Source organism: Drosophila erecta, unplaced genomic scaffold (assembly GCF_003286155.1).
Source record: "Drosophila erecta strain 14021-0224.00,06,07 unplaced genomic scaffold, DereRS2 tig00000000-arrow-pilon, whole genome shotgun sequence".
Taxonomy (NCBI): domain Eukaryota; kingdom Metazoa; phylum Arthropoda; class Insecta; order Diptera; family Drosophilidae; genus Drosophila; species Drosophila erecta.
Window position 1 is genome coordinate 5,155,620 of NW_020825194.1, and position 9,020 is coordinate 5,164,639.

The following is a 9,020-nucleotide window of genomic DNA, read 5'->3' on the forward strand; positions in this document are numbered from 1 at the left end:
TTAATTGCGCGCACTTTCTGGCCTTCTCAAGCTAAGTTCTCTTTTTCTCGATCCGTGTCTCTCGCCCTCTCTGTTTCCCTAATGGTTTCTCTTGGGCTGCTCTTAAATGGGTTACCTCTTCTTCGATAACTCTCTTAGCCACTCGTTAGACCCGACTTAGATGTGTGCTCCGCCCCCTTGGAGCGGAATTGGAGAAACCACAAGCCGCAGACCGCGAAATATCCACGAAGAAAGTGCCAAAATGGGGCGATACGAATTTACTTTGCCGTTGGGCCTTAATTAGTTGCTTTAGTTAAACTGACTGCCATGGAAGAGACTCGTCTTGTGGTTTCTGTGGGGTAAAATGGGAAAGAAAAAAATTACCAAGGACTAGGTCTTAATTAATAATGATGATAATCTGCCGTTTTCAGTTTTTCACACATAAAATTGAAAATATTTGTCCAAATATGGAGTGCCATGCCTTTTTGAACTCGTAATTCAATTTCCTAACAACTTGTATTCAAATTTGGCAATGTTAAAATTTTCCCATTTTTTGCAAATTTTGATGATGTTACCCCTTACAAAAAAGTGAAAATTTATCGAAAAATTAAATTTTCCCAAATCCACAAAAAAAGGATAGGGAACTTTTGTACTGGTAATAAGCTGCCAAAATCAGTAATTCATTAAGCTTTAAGGTTATTTTTAGTCAAGTTATGATACAAAAATGTATCAAAATTAACTCATTTTTACCAAAGGACGTTTTTCTGATTTTTCCCTATAGACGGAACAGTTTTTCACCCATAAAATTGAAAATATTTGTCCAAATATGGAGTGTCATGCCTTTTTGAACTCGTAATTCCATTTCCTAACAACTTGTATTCAAATTTGGCAATGTTAAAATTTTCCCATTTATTGCAAATTTTGATGATGTTACCCCTTACAAAAAAGTGAAAATTTATCGAAAAATTTAATTTTCCCAAATCCACCAATAAAGGATAGGGAACTTTTGTACTGGTAATAAGCTGCCAAAATCAGTAATTCATTAAGCTTTAAGATTATTTTTAGTCAAGTTATGATACAAAAATGTATCAAAATTAACTCATTTTTACCAAAGGACGTTTTTCTGATTTTTCCTCAAAGACGGATCAGTTTTTCACACTTAAAATTGAAAATATTTGCCCAAATATGGAGTGTCATGCCTTTTTGAACTCGTAATTCAATTTCCTAACAACTTGTATTTAAATTTGGCAATGTTAAAATTTTTCCATTTTTTGCAAATTTTGATGATGTTACCCCTTACAAAAAAGTGAAAATTTATCGAAAAATTTAATTTTCCCAAATCCACCAATAAAGGATAGGGAACTTTTGTACTGGTAATAAGCTGCCAAAATCAGTAATTCATTAAGCTTTAAGATTATTTTTAGTCAAGTTATGATACAAAAATGTATCAAAATTAACTCATTTTTACCAAAGGACGTTTTTCTGATTTTTCCTCAAAGACGGATCAGTTTTTCACACATAAAATTGAAAATATTTGTCCAAATATGGAGTGTCATGCCTTTTTGAACTCGTAATTCAATTTCCTAACAACTTGTATTCAAATTTGGCAATGTTAAAATTTTCCCATATTTTGCAAATTTTGATGATGTTGCCCCTTACAAAAAAGTGAAAATTTATCGAAAAATTTAATTTTCCCAAATCCACCAAAAAAGGATAGGGAACTTTTGTACTGGTAATAAGCTGCCAAAATCAGTAATTCATTAAGCTTTAAGATTATTTTTAGTCAAGTTATGATACAAAAATGTATCAAAATTAACTCATTTTTACCAAAGGACGTTTTTCTGATTTTTCCTCAAAGACGGATCAGTTTTTCACACTTAAAATTGAAAATATTTGCCCAAATATGGAGTGTCATGCCTTTTTGAACTCGTAATTCAATTTCCTAACAACTTGTATTTAAATTTGGCAATGTTAAAATTTTCCATTTTTTGCAAATTTTGATGATGTTACCCCTTACAAAAAAGTGAAAATTTATCGAAAAATTTAATTTTCCCAAATCCACCAATAAAGGATAGGGAACTTTTGTACTGGTAATAAGCTGCCGAAATCAGTAATTCATTAAGCTTTAAGATTATTTTTAGTCAAGTTATGATACAAAAATGTATCAAAATTAACTCATTTTTACCAAAGGACGTTTTTCTGATTTTTCCTCAAAGACGGATCAGTTTTTCACACATAAAATTGAAAATATTTGTCCAAATATGGAGTGTCATGCCTTTTTGAACTCGTAATTCAATTTCCTAACAACTTGTATTCAAATTTGGCAATGTTAAAATTTTCCCATATTTTGCAAATTTTGATGATGTTACCCCTTACAAAAAAGTGAAAATTTATCGAAAAATTTAATTTTCCCAAATCCACCAAAAAAGGATAGGGAACTTTTGTACTGGTAATAAGCTGCCAAAATCAGTAATTCATTAAGCTTTAAGATTATTTTTAGTCAAGTTATGATACAAAAATGTATCAAAATTAACTCATTTTTACCAAAGGACGTTTTTCTGATTTTTCCCTAAAGAAGGATCAGTTTTTCACACATAAAATTGAAAATATTTGTCCAAATATGGAGTGTCATGCCTTTTTGGACTCGTAATTCAATTTCCTAACAACTTGTATTCAAATTTGGCAATGTTAAAATTTTCCCATTTTTTGCAAATTTTGATGATGTTACCCCTTACAAAAAAGTGAAAATTTATCGAAAAATTTAATTTTCCCAAATCCACCAAAAAAGGATAGGGAACTTTTGTACTGGTAATAAGCTGCCAAAATCAGTAATTCATTAAGCTTTAAAATTATTTTTAGTCAAGTTATGATACAAAAATGTATCAAAATTAACTCATTTTTACCAAAGGACGTTTTTCTGATTTTTCCCTAAAGAAGGATCAGTTTTTCACACATAAAATTGAAAATATTTGTCCAAATATGGAGTGTCATGCCTTTTTGGACTCGTAATTCAATTTCCTAACAACTTGTATTCAAATTTGGCAATGTTAAAATTTTCGCATTTTTTGCAAATTTTGATGATGTTACCCCTTACAAAAAAGTGAAAATTTATCGAAAAATTTAATTTTCCCAAATCCACCAATAAAGGATAGGGAACTTTTGTACTGGTAATAAGCTGCCAAAATCAGTAATTCATTAAGCTTTAAGATTATTTTTAGTCAAGTTATGATACAAAAATGTATCAAAATTAACTCATTTTTACCAAAGGACGTTTTTCTGATTTTTCCTCAAAGACGGATCAGTTTTTCACACATAAAATTGAAAATATTTGTCCAAATATGGAGTGTCATGCCTTTTTGGACTCGTAATTCAATTTCCTAACAACTTGTATTCAAATTTGGCAATGTTAAAATTTTCCCATTTTTTGCAAATTTTGATGATGTTACCCCTTACAAAAAAGTGAAAATTTATCGAAAAATTTAATTTTCCCAAATCCACCAAAAAAGGATAGGGAACTTTTGTACTGGTAATAAGCTGCCAAAATCAGTAATTCATTAAGCTTTAAGATTATTTTCAGTCAGTATCACGTATCACCATATTTCATTTAGTGTTTATATTTTCTTGTTTATATCAAGTATTCATTAATATTTGGAAAACAAAATTGGAGGAATTTGTAATACAGATATACAGTATTTCGTAAAAGATGTAGATTTATTTTATTTTCATTCCTTTTTCAAAAGATATATCTATATGGAGATTTAACTGATAAAAAACTCTTTTTTAATTTGGTAGAATTTTGTTCGAATAAGTCACGTGAGCATTTAAAGGGTTAACAAGAAGGAGCGACCACACAATTAAAAATCATTTGCATATCAAACAATAAAACAAGCAATCCAACGAGAAACCCACCACATACAGATACATCGATGACTAAGGATGGCTGGGCTGGGAAGTCGGCGAGGGAAAAGTGAAACTCGGCCTGATCTGGCTGATAAGCCGGAGGGAAGGCCGCCAGCACGGACACACACTGAAGTAATGGCGCATTAAAAGTCAAAGTCAAAATCAACAAAGCACCGAGATGGCCTAAACAAGATCCTGATAAGGAACCAATACCAATCATGATGATGGGAAGATGCGGTCTGCGGATCGGGGATTCGGGCAGCTGCCACCGGCGTCGTCCGGCGATCCGGTGATTCGGCGATTTCGACGACAACGTTGACCGCAACAACTTTGTTGCCGCTCGCCAGTTGTTGAACTTAACGCGAAATCTCTGTCTGGGAAATTAACTACAGTGAAGCCTTTTTCGGAATCTGATACTACAAAATACAGAAACAACTGTATTGAATAAATATTATAATGAATGATCTAACCAACAAAGCTTCACATATATGAGGCAGAAATCAGTTATAGTTTAATTATGCTAGGTCTCAAGAATGACTTTTTTTAACATATCGTTTGCAAGGTGCAGCACTCCTTGGTTCCACTGTCTATAAAAATGAGAAAAAAAAGGAGAATACGTTCTAAACGGCAGCACATTTCGGCAGGGGCCAACTTCCTCTGGCAAGAAGTCTGTAAATGTCTGAGACTTCGTATGCACTTGGAAGGAGTCGAGTTGATCTGAGGTGAGCTGAGCTGAACGGACAGCGATCGTTGTTTCTGGTCGGTTTGGCTGGGTTATCTGATTTTAATTAAACGGCATCGCATAATAAATTATCTTCATTAGGGTTGAATCGCTGGGATGGGAGCCCGATTCCGGTGCCGAAACGAAATCAAACAGAATCGAGTTGGAGTCTGGAGCCTGACGAAATATTCGAGCGATCCACTGGCCGAGCAACCCCTTACTTCCACGCTCCTGGCCGCCCGGGAATCCCCTCCAAGCCCCATTCCAATGTGGCCATAAATCAAAACAAGCCCATCCAGCGATGCAGTGCGTGTGTTCCACTCCTAGTCGCTCCCCTTCCGCCATCGATCCGCCATGGACTCATGTTCATTAATGAAAAACCGGACCAACTGTCAAACAGAATCTGCAAATCATTCGACGCGACGGCTGTGCGCCGTTGACAGTTGGAAAAGCGCTGCCGCTGAGTCCGGGAAAAATCAACACATGCTTAGATAATAAAAAAAATGGTAAAATAAAAAAACCTGAAGTAAAAAGTGAACTCGATTGTGTGGCTAATTGGTATCAGTCGAAGATTGAATGTGCTTTCGGTTTGAGAACTTTATGAACTCACTCGCTATGAATAAGGCAAATATTTTATTTATTTTGAAATATAATATATGTACTTATATGTATGTTATGAGATATTTTAAATAATGGGCATTTAATTTTTCTTAGAAGTCGTTTGTCTTGAATATATTTTGTATCGTAGAGACTTGGGAATGCAGTAACAGTCCACCATAATGAAAAATTGTGTTCTTATCGCTGATTACTAGTGTTATTGTAAGGTGAAATAATTTGTACAAATCATGTTTTGACAATACTTCTCTGTATAGTCACGTCAAATGAGTGGTTAACAGCCGCAATCTTCTAGATCGGATATCTTTCCGTGAAACAGTGCCTGCGATCCGAGCAAGCTGATCTAACCCCGCGATGAGAGTATCTGTGGGTATGTGGAATCAATCGGGAGAAGATTTAACTGGAAGTGGAGCAGAAACCGGTTGCACATGGTCAACTGATTGACGAGTTGCGTACCTCAAATGTGCAGCTAACACGCACACAGGTGCGTGCCCCTCGAGGAGCATCCACATGTGTGGATGTGTGGGTATTTTATTTATTTTTTCAGCTTTTTGTTTATTTCTTTGGCATCATCAATAATGCCAGCCAAAGGAAGCGCATGTACATGTCCGTGTAGCGCTTAATGATCTTGAAATCGAAGTTGCATTAGCATTGAATGTGCGCATGCGCAGCAGTCGCAAAATGTTTCAATTATTTGTGGGCACTCGAGAGATAAGGCAGCAACAACAAATTATGAATAATCGAGTTCATTAATCACGTGTTAATCTTCATGCATGGGCCGCATTACAGGCCGAACACCAGAAATAATGGGAGATACAAGACCAAAATCTAACCCAAAACAGCCGCCAGCCTCGGAGCCGAAATCTCTAATTTATTGCCTTCCTAGCATTTGGCTAATGAAGACATAAAAACCGCAATCAAATTAAATATTTTTCTTCATGGGAACAAAATGTAAGCGGACCGCATTACTCATCCAACAACTTAGTTGGCTTAGAAATTGTTTTGGGACCTCATATAACCTTGTCTGGCCACCAAGTGGAACTAAACTGCTTGGCGCCCTTTAAACCCTTTGTCTCACACCGAATCGAAGCAGAATTGAATCTCACACATCTTTCCATCTAGAAGTTCAATGATTTTCTGGTCCAAATTCCAATTTGTGCTCGAATTTTAATTAAGATTTTATTATACAACTTTATGCCGCGTTGCAAGGCGTGAAAATTAAATTTTTGGATTATGGATTGCAAGCAATAGAAGTTCAAAGGAAGTTTTTAATTCGGTACTAAAAAGACTTCCATTCCCTAAGTTATTTGTTATTCAACAGGAAAGTTTTTAAAGAGAATTAAGTTTTTAACGACTTTTATAAAAAATTGGATTGATTTGCGAAACTTTCCAAAGACGCGCATACTGTTATTAGTGTGTGAAGAAAACAACGCCTCTCCTTAGTTTTTTAATCCAAAACTCAATATCTGTGACCCGAATTTCGCAACTTAAAAACCGGAATTAAGTTCCAATCAAATGCAAATGCTTTGAGCAAGATGTGAACAACAAGACCTGGAAGCAGGAAAAATGTCGAAAATTGCAGAGCTAAAGCCAACGGGCCACGCCCCCTTAAAGCCAAGCTTCCTCATTTCACATAAGTCAAACAAAATGCGCCCTTTTTGCTCGGCGACTTCGCCTCCAGATTATGGCTCCCCTTATTAAAGCCGCATAAACCCAAATTAAATTGTCGAATTAAGGCAACATTTAACGGCGGACCAGGGAACACAACGAGCGACGGTGGCGCAAAGGGAACAAGTTATAAATTTAAATTAAAACATATACAATAAAATGTAAATCTCGCGAAATAATAAACGTCTGCGCAGCGACTCTAAATGATGTAAAGCCCGCACATTTATAAGATGTTGGCTAAATGTACGTATAATGCGTTGGGGATCAACATGGCCACAATTTGCCGCTCTTGTTGTTGCCACAAATTATATGGCTTGGCCGAAACTGGCGAATTATGTACGGGGCTCGTGTACAGTGAAATATGAATTACACGCACAGCGGCGCGGGAATCGAGGCTTGTGGTATCTTGGCCGGCCAGAAATTAAGTTAAAAATAAAACTCAAGTTGAAGACCAACTCGAAAGGTAACAAAAAAACATGCAGGCCACAACTACTGTAGGTAAACACAAACAATAACAAAAACACCAGCCAGCAACATCCAAAAAATTTACAAGTCACTGGCACTCACACATGTACCTACATATAGCCATATACCCATATAGCCAGCCACATGGACATTTGGACGTGGGGCACGGCCGCAGAGCAAGTTCGGGTCTGGAGAAGAAGGCAACCTGGAAGGAGTATAAAAAATCAAATTAAACTTCTTACGGATCCCGCGCGTCTCTTCGAGAAAACATAAAGCTCCCAAAGTCCGAGAACCAGAGCATAGTAAACACAAAAACACCCAGCACACACACATGAGGTAGAAATCCGAGGCTTCATCGGATCTAGAGATGGCTTCGTGAGGTTCTGCTTATAGGAAAGCCCTTCAAATGGATCATTTGGACCACTTTCAGTATGCTGCTATTTCAGACACAGGTTTGCATATGAAACATTAAGCTGAGACAACTCAATATAATAGTTTACTAACCGAATGTTTATTACAACTTAAAGGAGTAAGTAAGCTCGTTAACTTGGCTTTACAGCTTTAAAGCAGTTAAGCGGTAGCTTGTATGTAAAATTTTAATACCCAAAACCCATGGCAAACTGCCAGGTAATTTTTATAAATACCCATGTGGTCTCCACATTTTTTATTATAATATTTTCCACACCGTTTCCAAGGTGTCATTCACGCTGTCATCCCCATTCTGAGCCTCAGCGAGGCGCATAATCCAAAGAACCCAAAGGGGCTCCAAAGAAACATTTGTGAGTCGAGCAAATAACACTTTATTTCATTCATTTAACAGGTTTCATTTATGAGCGGCCAACAACACCAACGGGCAGTCCGTCAGTCAGTCAGTCAGCCTCCGATTCCGATTCCGATTCCATCCCCATCCCCACCTACAGCTCCAGCTCCAGCTCCAGCTCCAGCTCCCATACCATCCCATACCAAACGCCAAACTCCACTTGGCGGCCCAGTGGTCAGCGCGATTCAGCCCGGCTGCTGCAGCCCAAGTTGGCGATGGAGCTCGGAGTCAGTGCCAGACTAGGTAATGTTCCCACGAAACAGGTTGTGGGTCCACCTCAGCCCAGCTCAGCTCAGCTCAGCTCGGCGGTCCACGGTCCACGGTCCTGCAACGACGGAACCCGGGGCAGCGGCTCGAGCTCGAGCTGAAGTGTTGCGCCTTCGTGCATGGCCGAGAGCTATGGGCCACCGCCACTCGCTTCTTTTAGTTTGATGGGTACGTCTGCAGCAAAGGGGTATGCCCATCTTGTAGGTGCCAAGTAAAAAGTGTAGTGAGTAAGAGCCAATGGAACAGTCCTCCACAACAATTTGGATAGCTATATTACCAGTCAAAACATTTAGGAAAAATTGTCTTTGCCTCAGATCTTGCCTCTAAACAAGTCTTTCAATTACTGACTGTGATGAGTATAAGCCTGTCTGGACCATCTTTTCATAACTCTTACCACTTTTTATTTACAGCTATGTGCGAGGCGGGCCCATTCGAGTATATGGCCATGGGCAAGGCAATGCAAGCCGAGCGGAGTCAGGGCTGCCTCTGAACTGCATCTGAACTGCCGGGGAACTGCAACTGCAACTGGAAGTTGGTAGCAGCACCTGGGGCTGGGTTGCGGCCAGGTCCGCCGCTCGCACTTAC